Source organism: Schistocerca nitens, chromosome 3, assembly GCF_023898315.1.
Source record: "Schistocerca nitens isolate TAMUIC-IGC-003100 chromosome 3, iqSchNite1.1, whole genome shotgun sequence".
Taxonomy (NCBI): domain Eukaryota; kingdom Metazoa; phylum Arthropoda; class Insecta; order Orthoptera; family Acrididae; genus Schistocerca; species Schistocerca nitens.
In genome coordinates, this window is record NC_064616.1 from 259,233,888 (window position 1) to 259,248,253 (window position 14,366).

Genomic DNA, 14,366 nt, shown 5'->3' on the forward strand with positions numbered 1-14,366 from the left:
ACATAATCAAATGTAATACAATGCTCGTTCATAGATGTTACGTTTCCCTAGGACCTGTCGATCAAAGTTACCGTGGTGTGAATTCGATTTTCGGTAACATTATACACTGCTCTATAAAACGTAAGGACAGGATAGATAAAGTAACATAATATATTAACAGCTAGGAGGAAATGAATGAAAGTGCGGAAGTATATTTCCAGGGGTTTTCTAGTTGTGCACAGAAGGCTGATTGTCACATGGCGTGAGATCAGTGTGAATATAGCACCAAATGGTGCTGGCATCACAACATGAGATACTTTAAGGGGCGGCAAAAGACAGTGGGTGCCAGTCAGCCAGTATTCACGGTGCAATGTCGTGGTACTCTTCATCGTAATATAGCTCGGATACAACATTTGGATTCTTCAAGCGAGGAAGAGTAGTCGGGAAACTGGGAGAAGAAGTAAGTGTGAAGTGTGTAGCCCAGGAGTTTGGTATTGCCCAAGGCGATGTCTCACGTGCATGGGGAGGCCTCAGAACCACCGACGCTGTTGCCCGAAGGAGAGAGAACAGGTGGTAGACCAAGGACAACTGCAGCAGCAGATGACCGCTGTGTTGTGCAGTAGGCAAGAAGGAATGCACGTCAAACCACATTTAACCAGACTGTAATGCAGGCAATCTCAGGCTTCGCATTGGTACAGCGGCTGCCTCGAGGTGGTCTCTTTGCCCGACGATCAGTACGGCCCGCCCGGTTAGCCGATCGGTCCAACGCACGGCCTTCCGGAGTGGTAAGGAGCGCCTGGTGGTCCCCGGCACGAATCTGCCCGGTGGACTTGTGTCGAGGTCCGGTGAGCCGGGCAATCTGTGGATGGTTTTTAGGCGGTTTTCCATCTGCCTCGGCGAATGCGGACTGGTTCCCCTTATTCCGCCTCAGCTTCACTATGTCGGCGATTGCTGCGCAAACAAGTTCTCCACGTACGCCTACACCACCATTAGTCTACGAACCGCACAATAAGCCGGCCGAAGTGGCCGTGCGGTTAAAGGCGCTGCAGTCTGGAACCGCAAGACCGCTACGGTCGCAGGTTCGAATCCTGCCTCGGGCATGGATGTTTGTGATGTCCTTAGGTTAGTTAGGTTTAACTAGTTCTAAGTTCTAGGGGACTAATGACCTCAGTAGTTGAGTCCCATAGTGCTCAGAGCCATTTGAACCATTTGAACCGCACAATAACCCTGGGTTCGGTGTGGGTGAAGTGGACTGTGGTAGTCGTCGGGTTGACCACAGCGGCTGCGGCGGGGAAGGAGCCTCTCCGTCGTTTCTAGGTCCCCAGTTAGCATACAACATACAACGTTGTGTTCTGTTCACATTCATGCATCGGCGGCGCCGTTTGCAATGGTGCCAACAGCATTGGGACTTTTTAATGCTGTCGTCTTTTTCTAGCCGGCTGCAGGTTTTCTTATTGCCTACCGTTGGGTCCCTTAGCCGCTACGTCTGATAGTGTGCATCGGGAATAATGACAGGTCATCCCAACGCAAAACCGTCACAATTTCCGTTGTAATTCCCTACCACGAGGAGGCAGACACTTTTTATTTTCTCTATTTTTATTTATTTACTTGTAATGTAGCCGTTATACTTATCGAAAATAAAATGTACATAAATGTGGAAGATGAAATTATAAAAATTGAATTTTAAGTAGCCAATTTAAAAATGACACGATGTAATATAGAGGAGAGGTTTGTCGCACAGTCTAAGCCGTAAGGGGATGAAAGCCTCGGTATGTTCATTGCGTCACTGACGTTCAGACGCCTTAATTGTTCTTAATTATTATAACTCCACGTTAAATTTCATGTTGCGGTTTTGTTGGGATTGTTATGCGCCGTGTGTGTAAGCGTTTATGCAATTGCAATTATTATAAACCTGTATATCTTAGAACTGGTTTAAAGTGACGCCTTGCGATGCAATCACCAGTCACTGTCTAAATCTACTATTTACGTCTATTTATGTGTTTTAGGCTAGTCGAGAAATTAAAGAAGCAAATTTCTTTATAAAAATAGCCGTGGCTTTAATACTCAGAACTACTGTGTTAATATAATGTGAAGCAGTGAGAACAGTCATTCTACGGGATGTTGTTCAGCTCACGTACCATATTGGCTTGAATACCGGTTATGTCATCAAAGCGTTGATCCTTTTAATGAATTTGTGCATTTTTTAGTTTTGTGGTAGGTTCGTGTTAGTAACATAATTTCTCGTCGACTGTGGTGATTCTTTTCAGAAAATAGTTGTCCATGTTTTTCACTTCATTCGAGTCCACGCGTCCTTGTTTTTGTTCAGGAGTCAAGGTATGCGGGAAAAACTTTGCAAACACTTTTCTCTTTTTGGAAGCATTCTGGAGAATGTCTTGAACACTTGATGTAGACAAGTTGCTCCAGTGCCATTAGTGGCACATCATCGTTGACACACTACGAGCGCACGTATACGTCTTAACACGGCCTGCTCATAACTGATTGGTTGGATACGCATCCATTGTTTACGGTTGTTAGTTCAAGCTGCAGCCCTACTTAATGCGCGACGTTACTTATTTTCCAGGAATGAAATCAGTCTCTGAACTTTTTAGGAGGATGGTATAGATTGGTGAACCTATAGCTATGACTGAATACTGTCTAGGAGTCTACGAACTGTATATTATGTGGATAATATCAAGCCATTATGGGACGTATTGTAATAACAATTAAAGAGCTAATACATTGGGCTTACCGAAGTTCAAAATGGTTCAAATGGCTCTGAGCACTATGGGACTTAACATCTATGGTCATCAGTCCCCTAGAACTTAGAACTACTTAAACCTAACTAACCTAAGGACATCACACAGCACCCAGCCATCACGAGGCAGAGAAAATCCCTGACCCCGCAGGGAATCGAACCCGGGAACCCGGGCGTGGGAAGCGAGAACGCTACCGCACGACCACGAGCTGCAGGCTTTACCGAAGTAACATTTGTAACGAAAGAGAGGAATGAGTGGTCTCACAGCCAAGGCCGAGAAGAAAACTGTAACTGCCAAACAACACAAAAAAGAAAAACTAGAATGACGAATTAAGACTTAATAAAATACACTACTGGCAATTAAAATTGCTACACCACGAAGATGACGTGCTACAGACGCGAAATTTAACCGACAGAAAGAAGATGCTGTGATACGAAAATGATTAGCTTCTCAGGCCATTCACACAAAGTTGGCGCCGGAGGCAACACCTACGACGTGCTGACATGAGGAACGTTTTCAACCGATTTCTCATACACAAACAGCAGTTGACCGGCGTTGCCTGGTGAAACGTTGTTGAGATGCCTCGTGTAAGGAGGAGAAATGCGTACCATCACGTTTCCGACTTTGGTAAAGGTGGGATTGTAGCCTATCGCGATTGCGGTTTATCGTATCGCGCCATTACTGCTCGCGTTAGTCGAGATCCAATGACTGTTAGCAGAATATGGAATCGATGAGTTCAGGAGGATAAAACGGAACGCCGTGCTGGATCCCAACGGCTTCGTATCACTAGCAGTCGAAATGACGGACATCTTATCCGCATGGCTGTAACGGATCGTGCAGCCACGTCTCGATCCTAGAATCAACAGATGGGGACGTTTGCAAGACAACAAACATCTGCACGAACAGTTCTACGACGTTTGCAGCAGCATGGACTATAAGTTCGGAGACCATAGCTGCGGTAACCCTTGACGCTGCATCACAGACAGGAGCGCCTGCGATGGTGTACTCAACGACGAACCTGGGCGAACGAATGGGAAAACTTCATTTTGTCGGATGAATCCAGGTTCTGTTTACAGCATCATGATGGTCGCATCCGTGTTTGGCGACATCGCGGTGAATGCACATTGGAAGCGTGTATTCGTCATCGCCATACTGGCGTATCACCCGGCATGATGGTATGGGGTGCCACTGGTTACACCTCTCGGTCACCTCTTGTTCGCATTGACGGCACTTTGAACAGTGGACGTTACATTTGAGATGTGTTACGACCCGTGGCTCTACCCTTCATTCGATCCCTGAGAAACCCTACATTTCAGCAGGATAATGCACGACCGCATGTTGAAGGTCCTGTACGGGCCTTTCTGGATACAGAAAATGTTCGACTGCTGCCCTGGCCAGCTCATTCTCCAGATCTCTCACCAATTGAAAACGTCTGGTCAATGGTGGCCGAGCAACTAGCTCGTCACGATACGCCAGTCACTACTCTTAATGAACTGTGGTATCGTGTTGATGCTGCATGGTCAGCTGTACCTGTACACGCCATTCAAGCTCTGTTTGACTCAATGCCCAGACGTATCAAGGCCGTTATTACGGCCAGAGGTGGTTGTTCTGGGTACTGATTTCTCAGGATCTATGCACCCAAATTGCATGAAAATGTAATCACATGTCAGTTATGGATTGGATTGGTTGGATTGTTTGGGGGAGGAGACCAGACAGCGAGGTCATCGGTCTCAACGGATTAGGGAAGGACGGGGAAGGAAATCGGCCGTGCCCTTTCAACGGAACCATCCCTGCACACATGTCAGTTCTAGTATAATATATTTGTCGAATGAATACCCTTTTATCACCTGGATTTCTTCTTGGTGTAGCAATTTTAATGGCCAGTAGTGTACTTAGTCGTATTACTAAGAAGCTATACGAAACGACACTATCACATAAATTTTTAGAAGAGACAAATGGAGGACTTAAATTTATTGTGAAGGGCACTGGAAAAGAGCAATGCGTCTGTGAAAAAATTGCTTACGAAATGCTAGTGCAAATGAATCTATTGTTATAGTGACTGGAGTCTTTTTTATACAGGCATGACAATAGATATCTAACGAATTCTGAGACTCGCTAATAGGAAAGGAACAAGGGGGTACACCACATACCAAAGGCTCAGGGAACCAAAATGGACAATTGCAAGACTGCGTTGTGGCTAGAAGAGGCTACTCTAAAAACGTGTCCACACATAAAATGGATAAAGCACGACCCTGACATGGTTTTTACAACTGTACTAGCATACAAGAAATTAAAATACGAGGACGTGCTGCAAAGTAATGCCTCAGAATTTCTTATCTGAAAACTCATAACAATTTTCAAATAAAACAAACGTTATTAAAATTCTACATCTTTATTCTCCATGTGTACAGATTTATTTCTCAACATGGTCATGCTGGCGACAAACACATTTCTCCCAACGAGATACCGTTTTGTTGAAACCGTCACTGTAGACTGTTGGAATCTGTTGGCGGGGCCACAAGCTAAATTCTGCTTGCACCACTTTATCAGCATAAAAGTGAAGTCGTCGAAGGTGTTCTTTAAGATCTGAGAACAGATGAAAATCGGACGGGGCCGAGTTGGGACTGTATGGAGGATGATGTATGGCAGTAAACCCAAGGCGTCGGATTGTAAATGTCGCAGCGCTCCTGTGTGGTCTGGCATTCCTGTGCTGAAGAAAAGAGCGCTCCACATATTGACGAACTCCTCGAATTCTAAGTTCGATTATAGTACGCTGTTTCTCACGCACCGAAGTAGTTACGTTAGACATCGCTATGTTACACGCTGCGTTTCAGCGCCCTCTAGCGACAGATGGCTGCAAATATGTGGATATGAAGAGTAAAGATGTAGAATGTTAACAGCGTTTATTTTATTTAAAAAATTTTAAGAGATTTCATATAAAAATTTGGAGGCATTACTTTTCAGCAATCCCTGGTACGCTAATGTAAGTATAAGTGGCAGTCAGATGAAAACGAGGCAGCTAGAAAAGAAACAGGTAAACTGTTTATTATTACAAAAGTAATCGCCGTATCTGTTAACACATTTATCCCATTGTGAAACAAGACTGTCAGTGCCTTCACGAAAAAAATGTTTTAATTTGCCCACCGGAACGTGATTGTCCCCAGTTTTGCACTTGTTCGTCCGAAGCAAATCTACGGCCACGAACGTCTTTTTTCAGCACTCCAAAAATATGGAACTCGCATGGTGTGAGATATGGAATGTATAAAGGATGTGTAAGGGCTTCCCACTGAAACTTCTATAGCGTAGTTCAAAAAAATGGTTCAAATGGCTCTGAGCACTATGGGACTCAACTGCTGTGGTCATAAGTCCCCTAGAACTTAGAACTACTTAAACCTAACTAACCTAAAGACAGCACACAACACCCAGCCATCACGAGGCAGAGAAAATCCCTGACCCCGCAGGGAATCGAACCCGGGAACCCGGGCGTGGGAAGCGAGAACGCTACCGCACGACCACGAGATGCGGGCTCTATAGCGTAGTGAAAACAGTTTTGGCCACAGGTAGGCGGGCCAAATGTTGCCTACGTTGTTTCTACAATGCCGCAGGAGTTTCGCTGGTAAGCTGTTAAACATCCTCCACACAGTCCCGATCTCTCCCCATGCAGTTTCCATATTTCTAGAGCCGTCAAGAAAGACACTAGCGGCCGTCGATTTGCTTCGAACGAACAAGTGCACACCTGGGCACAATCACGGTTCCGTAGGTAAATTAAAACATTTTTCCATGAGACATTGACCATCTTGTCTCACAGTGGATTAAATGCATTGGTAGTTACGACGATTCCTTTTGATAAAATTTGATACAATAAACAGTTTACTTACTTTTCCCATCTATCTTGTTTTCATCTTACTACCCCCTATATTTAAGTGAAAACACAAGCGACGCTTTCTTCAGTTTACACATGGACTTCACGTCTGGTATAGTTGAGCCCGTACCTACTAAGGTTGTGCAAAATGCTAATTAGACACACCGTCACACGTTGCGTCCCCACACGGATGTGTGGAATGTACCATTCTGCACAAATCAAAAAAAAGTTTTGCATCACCTCGGTTCCGAGAGTTCCGGAACCTGAACACAAAATTGGAATAGAGATCAACATAAACATCATTTCCACTCTTTTCATTGCTCGTGCAAACCACACATTCCATTTTATATCGCCATAGAATGAGACCTGCAGAGGTGGTGGTCCAGATTGCTGGACACACCGGTACCTTTAATATCCAGTAGCACGTCCTCTTGCATTGATGCATGCCTGTATTCGTCGTGGCATACTATCCACAAGTTCATCGAGACACTGTTAGTCCAGATTGTCCCACTCCTCAACGGCGATTCGGCGTAGATTCCTTAGAGTGGTTGGTGGGTCACGTCGTCCATAAACAGCCCTTTTCAATCTATCCCAGGCATGTTCGATAGGGTTCGTGTCTGGAGAACTTGCTGGTCACTCTAGTCGAGCGATGAAGGAAGTCATTCACAAGATGTGCACGACTGGGGCGCGATTTGTCATCCATGAAGACGAATGCCTCGCCAATATGCTGCCGATATGGTTGCACTGTCAGCCGAAGGATGGCATTCAAGTATCGTGCAGCCAGTACGGCGCCACCAATGGCGTACGTCGACCTCGCGTAATGCCAACCCAAAACAGCAGGGAACCTCCACCTTGCTGCATTCGCTGGACAGTGTGTCTAAGGCGTTCATCCTGACTGGGTTGCCTCCAAACACGTCTCCGACGATTGTGTGGTTGAAGGCATATGCGACTCTCTTCCGTGAAGAGAAGGTGATGCCAATCCTGAGCAGTCCATTCGGCATGTTGTTGGGCCCATCTGTACCGCGCTCTTTGGTGTCGTGGTTGCAAAGATGGACCTCGCCATGGACGTCGGGAGTGAAGTTGCGCATCATGCAGCATATTGCGCACAGTTTGAGTGGCAACACGACGTCCTGTGGCTGCACGAAAAGCATTGTTCAACATGGTGGCGTTGCTGTCAGGGTTCCTCCGAGCCATAATCCGTAGGTAGCGGTCATCCACTGCAGTAGTAGCCGTTGGGCGGCCTGAGCGAGGTATGTCATCGACAGATCCTGTCTATCTCTGTATCTTCTCCATGTCCGAACAACATCGCTTTGGTTCACTCCGAGACGCCTGAACACTTCCCTCGTTGAGAGCCCTTCCTGGCACAAAGTAACAATGCAGACGCGATCGTACCGCGGTATTGACCGTCTGGGCATGGTTGAACTACAGACAGCACTGAGCCGTGTACCTCCTTCCTGGTGGAATGACTGAAACTGATCGGCTTTCGCGCTACGGTCGCAGGTTCGAATCCTGCCTCGGGCATGGATGTGTGTGATGTCCTTAGGTTAGTTAGGTTTAAGTACACTCCTGGAAATGGAAAAAAGAACACATTGACACCGGTGTGTCAGACCCACCATACTTGCTCCGGACACTGCGAAAGGGCTGTACAAGCAATGATCACACGCACGGCACAGCGGACACACCAGGAACCGCGGTGTTGGCCGTCGAATGGCGCTAGCTGCGCAGCATTTGTGCACCGCCGCCGTCAGTGTCAGCCAGTTTGCCGTGGCATACGGAGCTCCATCGCAGTCTTTAACACTGGTAGCATGCCGCGACAGCGTGGACGTGAACCGTATGTGCAGTTGACGGACTTTGAGCGAGGGCGTATAGTGGGCATGCGGGAGGCCGGGTGGACGTACCGCCGAATTGCTCAACACGTGGGGCGTGAGGTCTCCACAGTACATCGATGTTGTCGCCAGTGGTCGGCGGAAGGTGCACGTGCCCGTCGACCTGGGACCGGACCGCAGCGACGCACGGATGCACGCCAAGACCGTAGGATCCTACGCAGTGCCGTAGGGGACCGCACCGCCACTTCCCAGCAAATTAGGGACACTGTTGCTCCTGGGGTATCGGCGAGGACCATTCGCAACCGTCTCCATGAAGCTGGGCTACGGTCCCGCACACCGTTAGGCCGTCTTCCGCTCACGCCCCAACATCGTGCAGCCCGCCTCCAGTGGTGTCGCAACAGGCGTGAATGGAGGGACGAATGGAGACGTGTCGTCTTCAGCGATGAGAGTCGCTTCTGCCTTGGTGCCAATGATGGTCGTATGCGTGTTTGGCGCCGTGCAGGTGAGCGCCACAATCAGGACTGCATACGACCGAGGCACACAGGGCCAACACCCGGCATCGTGGTGTGGGGAGCGATCTCCTACACTGGCCGTACACCACTGGTGATCGTCGAGGGGACACTGAATAGTGCACGGTACATCCAAACCGTCATCGAACCCATCGTTCTACCATTCCTAGACCGGCAAGGTAACTTGCTGTTCCAACAGGACAATGCACGTCCGCATGTATCCCGTGCCACCCAACGTGCTCTAGAAGGTGTAAGTCAACTACCCTGGCCAGCAAGATCTCCGGATCTGTCCCCCATTGAGCATGTTTGGGACTGGATGAAGCGTCGTCTCACGCGGTCTGCACGTCCAGCACGAACGCTGGTCCAACTGAGGCGCCAGGTGGAAATGGCATGGCAAGCCGTTCCACAGGACTACATCCAGCATCTCTACGATCGTCTCCATGGGAGAATAGCAGCCTGCATTGCTGCGGAAGGTGGATATACACTGTACTAGTGCCGACATTGTGCATGCTCTGTTGCCTGTGTCTATGTGCCTGTGGTTCTGTCAGTGTGATCATGTGATGTATCTGACCCCAGGAATGTGTCAATAATGTTTCCCCTTCCTGGGACAATGAATTCACGGTGTTCTTATTTCAATTTCCAGGAATGTAGTTCTAAGTTCTAGGGAACTGATGACCTCAGAAGTTAAGTCCCATAGTGCTCAGAGCCATTTGAACCATTTGATCGGCTGTCGGATCCCGTCTGTGTAATAGGCGCTGCTCGTGCAGGTTATTTACATCTTTGGGTGGATTTAGTGACATCTCTGAACAGTCAAAGGGGCTGTGTCTGTGATACAATATCCACAGTCAACGTCTATCTTCAGGAGTCCTGGGAAAAAAGGTGATACAAAACTTTTTTTGATTTGTGTATATACATAACAATTTTTACTGCGATGCAGCTTGATAATGCCAAATGTGGCGAAATTAGATAACTACTAAATTTTGAAATACAGTCTTTCTTTCAAAGTAAAACAACAACCTATTCAGGAAAATGACTTCCTCCAAGACATTGATAGTGGCTTCACTGTAGACCCGTACATACAAAAGAATAACAAATATATCTTTTTACAATTTGTGAGATAAATATCTCACCGCTAAGCACAAAAGAGAGCTGAAATACTTGGTGCTGTTATCATCCTCATGATTTCACGGCATGCCCTACGTGTTAATTTACATCTTACCCAAGACCAGTAGCAAGGAAAATATCACCTCTGTGTGCTCTCGTTGTGTACCTCGCTCCCTCTCTCTCTCTCTCTCTCTCTCTCTCTCTCTCTCTGTGTGTGTGTGTGTGTGTGTGTGTGTGTGTGTACGGAGACAAATACGCGATCATCGTATTCGGCAGCCGTAAACTCGGAGGCTGTCCGGGTGTCTCCAGCTTAGGATGGCGCGCCTTCCTAATCCTCGGCCCGCAGGCGGCGAACCAAGGGCAGCGGCCTAGTTTACAAGGCAGGCACGCTGTCTTATTCACAGAAGGCCCTTCACTTCCCGGCCTCCCAGCTCAGCCGCGTACACAAGCTGGGCCGCTCCTCAGTTACATGATGTGTCTATAATTATGTCTGCATTGACAGTTACGACAGCGAGGAGAAAATTTATCGTGTTAGTTTAAAACACTGTACTTTTTATGTCAAGAAAGTTATTATTTTCTGACATCCTGTTTTAAGTTGATGTACTTCGCCCAATGTTTTCTAGTGAGAGGATTCCATCCGTCAAGTCTGTAAACTGCTCATCTGTGGCTGCCGTAATCTCTTAATATGGTAAAGCCGGCCGTGGTGGCAGAGCGGTTCTAGGTGCTTCAGTCCGACTGCTACGGTCACAGGTTCGAATCCTGCCACGGGCATGGATGTGTGTGATGTCCTTGGGTTAGTTAGTTTTAAGTAGTTCTAAGTTCTAGGGGACTAATGACCTCATATGTTAAGTCTCATAGTGCTCAGAGCCATTTGAATTTTTCTTAATATGGCTCAAAGCATTTTTCAGTCACAGATTTCTTTTTTTTTCAGGTGAGGGAACTGAAGAAAGTCAGAGGGCGCACAAATTTACTGGATTGCGTAGGTTTTCCAACAAGTTGTACATCTAACGCCTCCTCTTTTCCGTGACAGCCTTCTGTTCCAATTCTGGTGTCTACTCTCCTGTCCTCTCTCGTCTCACATAAATTCTGTTGAATTGGATCCAGAAGAGTTCTGTGTAGTCTCTTCCCACGTATTTTTATGCTCTTCAACAATAAGAAGAACACATTTCGCATTGCAGACAACGGTGGCTCTAACGTTTCTACGAATGAAATCGACTTTTCATTCCTCGGTGCGAGGTCAGCGGTCTACAAACATAGCTCCGATTGCGGTTTCGCCTCTAAAGTTAAGTGGTGGACCCACTTCCCTTTGCAGAGTAGTAAATACGAGCAGAAAACCAATTGTATTCTATTTCGAAAGGACCAAATGTTGCTCATAATTTCGGTATTTGCTTTGTACCATCAGTGAACAAATATTGTACAAAAATTTATCGTAACTGTTTGTATGTAACAAATGCCATACTTTTCCTCCATATCCTACTGCGTTTCTGGCTCCCTCTATATATACCACATTACCATATCTTTTTTCAGAACGTGTTTAGTGTTCCCTTCCGATTTTTTGTTGTGCTCCAGCTATGTGTGTGACTGTTGTCGTTGACTTGCTGCTTTGACGTACCTGCATGTCAGACCTTAAAAATTTTGAAGACCAAATTTCGCTGTCGGCTTATTGGATGCATTTATAGCAATGGCATGTCTACTACGATTACCTAGAGCTTCTGTATCTGGTATCTCGACAGCATACCGAATACACGGAAAAACAATCAGATAAAGCATAAAGCAAGAAAATCGCACTAGCTCAGACACAGAAGGGCTTAAAGAGCATTATTACTACTAATAAGAAACAACTGAGAAGTTTGCCCAACTAAATTACGAATATCATCCGTCTGGTTTGATCCTTGGCGTGATCAAAATGACGGACATAAACCACTCCTCGAAATTCTATACGGGTAAAATACGTGCTGTAACAAGAATTACAGATGTTCTCATGACGTCACACTGGTTAACGTCGTCAACTCACAAATTAACCGTGACCATTCATCCTAATTATGGCCGCGGGATAGCTTCATCTAACCAACATTACCAAAAATTATATAGAAGCAAACTAAATACACACTTGAGTCAAATTAATGTGACAACCGCCTATGTTCAACCTGAACTTGAAATAACCACTCACAGACGACAGGTGCCAGCACTAGCAGTGCAGGGTATATAAGGCGTGTCGGGGGGACGCAGAAAACAGTGCATGCGGAAACGGAGAGATTTATCTGATGTACAAACTGGCATGATCATTGACTTTCGGGCCAAGGATGGAAGCATTTCCGAAACGGCTAAGTTTTTACGCTGTTCGAGTGTCGCTGTTGTTAAATTGAACTTGGTTCAAATGGCTCTGAGCACTATGGGACTCAACTGCTGAGGTCATTAGTCCCCTAGAACTTAGAACTAGTTAAACCTAACTAACCTAAGGACATCACCAACATCCATGCCCGAGGCAGGATTCGAACCTGCGACCGTAGCGGTCTCGCGGTTCCAGACTGCAGCGCCTTTAACCGCACGGCCACTTCGGCCGGCTTAAATTGTACTGTGCATGGCAAAATGTCGCTACCTAAAATCGACGCCGGGATAGCTGTGGTGTACCAAGAGTCCTACATAAAAGAAGTGAACGATGGTTGAGGAGTTGGGTACGGACAAACAGACGTGCGATTTTTGAGTAGCTGATCTCCCAAATGAAACAAGGAGCTTCCAACACTGCCTCCTCAACGACCGTTCAGCGAACGTTGCTACGTATGTGCCTCCGCAACCTGTTACACAGCTCACAGTGTTCGTGTGTGATTTGAAGAACACCAGGATGAGTTTGTCGTACAACCCCTGGGCACCAAACTACCCAGATTTAAACCCAATCGTGAATCTGTGGGACCACGTCAGCCTAGCTGTTCGCGTCATGGATCCTAAACCGTGAAACCTAGTGCAGCTGGCTGGCTGGTCACGTCACTGTAGTAAGCATGATTCCACATCCCTGTTGGTACGTTCTAGAACCTCACTGACTCCTTTCCTGCACGCCCGAGCAGCGAAAGGTGATTATTCAAGATTTTGACAGGTGGACTGTGTATATCTGTGTCTGCAAACATTAGACGTCATGCGCCACAACATCATTATGTCACGAATCAGAACCGACGTCCGATATTTGCAGGTTCAAACCAACTTGCCCTCTTCCCCAACCCCCCCCCCCCCCAAAAAAAAAAAAGATCATGCAGAGAAGATGACAGGAGGTGCTTACGGAAGCTTTCATTATCTCATTACTTCGAACGAGATGTAAGAGTTTTCTGAGAGAAATGGTGTAAAATCATAGACTATGTGTTCAAAAGTATCCGGACACCTGGCTGAAAACGACTTACAAGTTAGTGGCGCCCCCCATCGGTAATGCTGGAATTCAATATGGTGTTCGCCCACCCTTAGCCTTGATGACAGCTTCCACTCTCGCAGGCATACGTTCAGTCAGGCGCTGGAAGGTTTCTTGGGGAATGGCAGCCCATTCCTCACGGAGTTCTGCTCTGATGAGAGGTATCGATGCCGGTCGGTGAGGCCTGGCATGAAGTCGGCATTTCAAAACATCCCTAAGGTGTTCTATAGGATTCAGGTCAGGACTGTGCAGGCCAGTTCATTACAGGGATGTTAATGTCGTGTAACAACTCAGCCACAGGCTATGCTTTATAAACAGGTGCTCGATCGTGTTGAAAGATGCAATCGCCACCCCCGAATTGATCTTTAACAGTGGGAAGCAAGAAGGTGCTTAAAACATCAATGTAGGCCCGTGCTGTGATAGTGCCACGCAAAACAACAAGGGGTGCAAGCCCCCTCCATGAAAAACACGACCACACCGTAACACCAACACCACCGCCTCCGAATTTTACTGCTGGCACTACACACGCTGGCAGATGACGCTCACAGGGCATTCGCCATACTCACACCCTGCCATCGGACCGCCATATTGTGTACCGTGATTAGTCACTCCACACAACGTTTTTCCACTGTTCAATCGCCCAATGTTTACGCTCTTTACACCAAGCGAGGCGTCGTTTGACATTAACCAGCGTGATGTGTGGCTTATGAGCAGCCACTCGACCATTAAATCCAAGTTTTCTCATTTCCCGCCTAACTGTCATAATACTTGCAGTGGATCCTGATGCAGTTTGGAATTGCTGTGTGATGGTCTGCATACATTTCTGCCTATTACACATTACGACCCTCTTCGACTGTCGGCGGTCTCTGTTAGTCAACAGAGGAGGTCGGCCGTTACGCTTTTGTGCTGTACGTGTCCCTTCACATTTCCACTTCA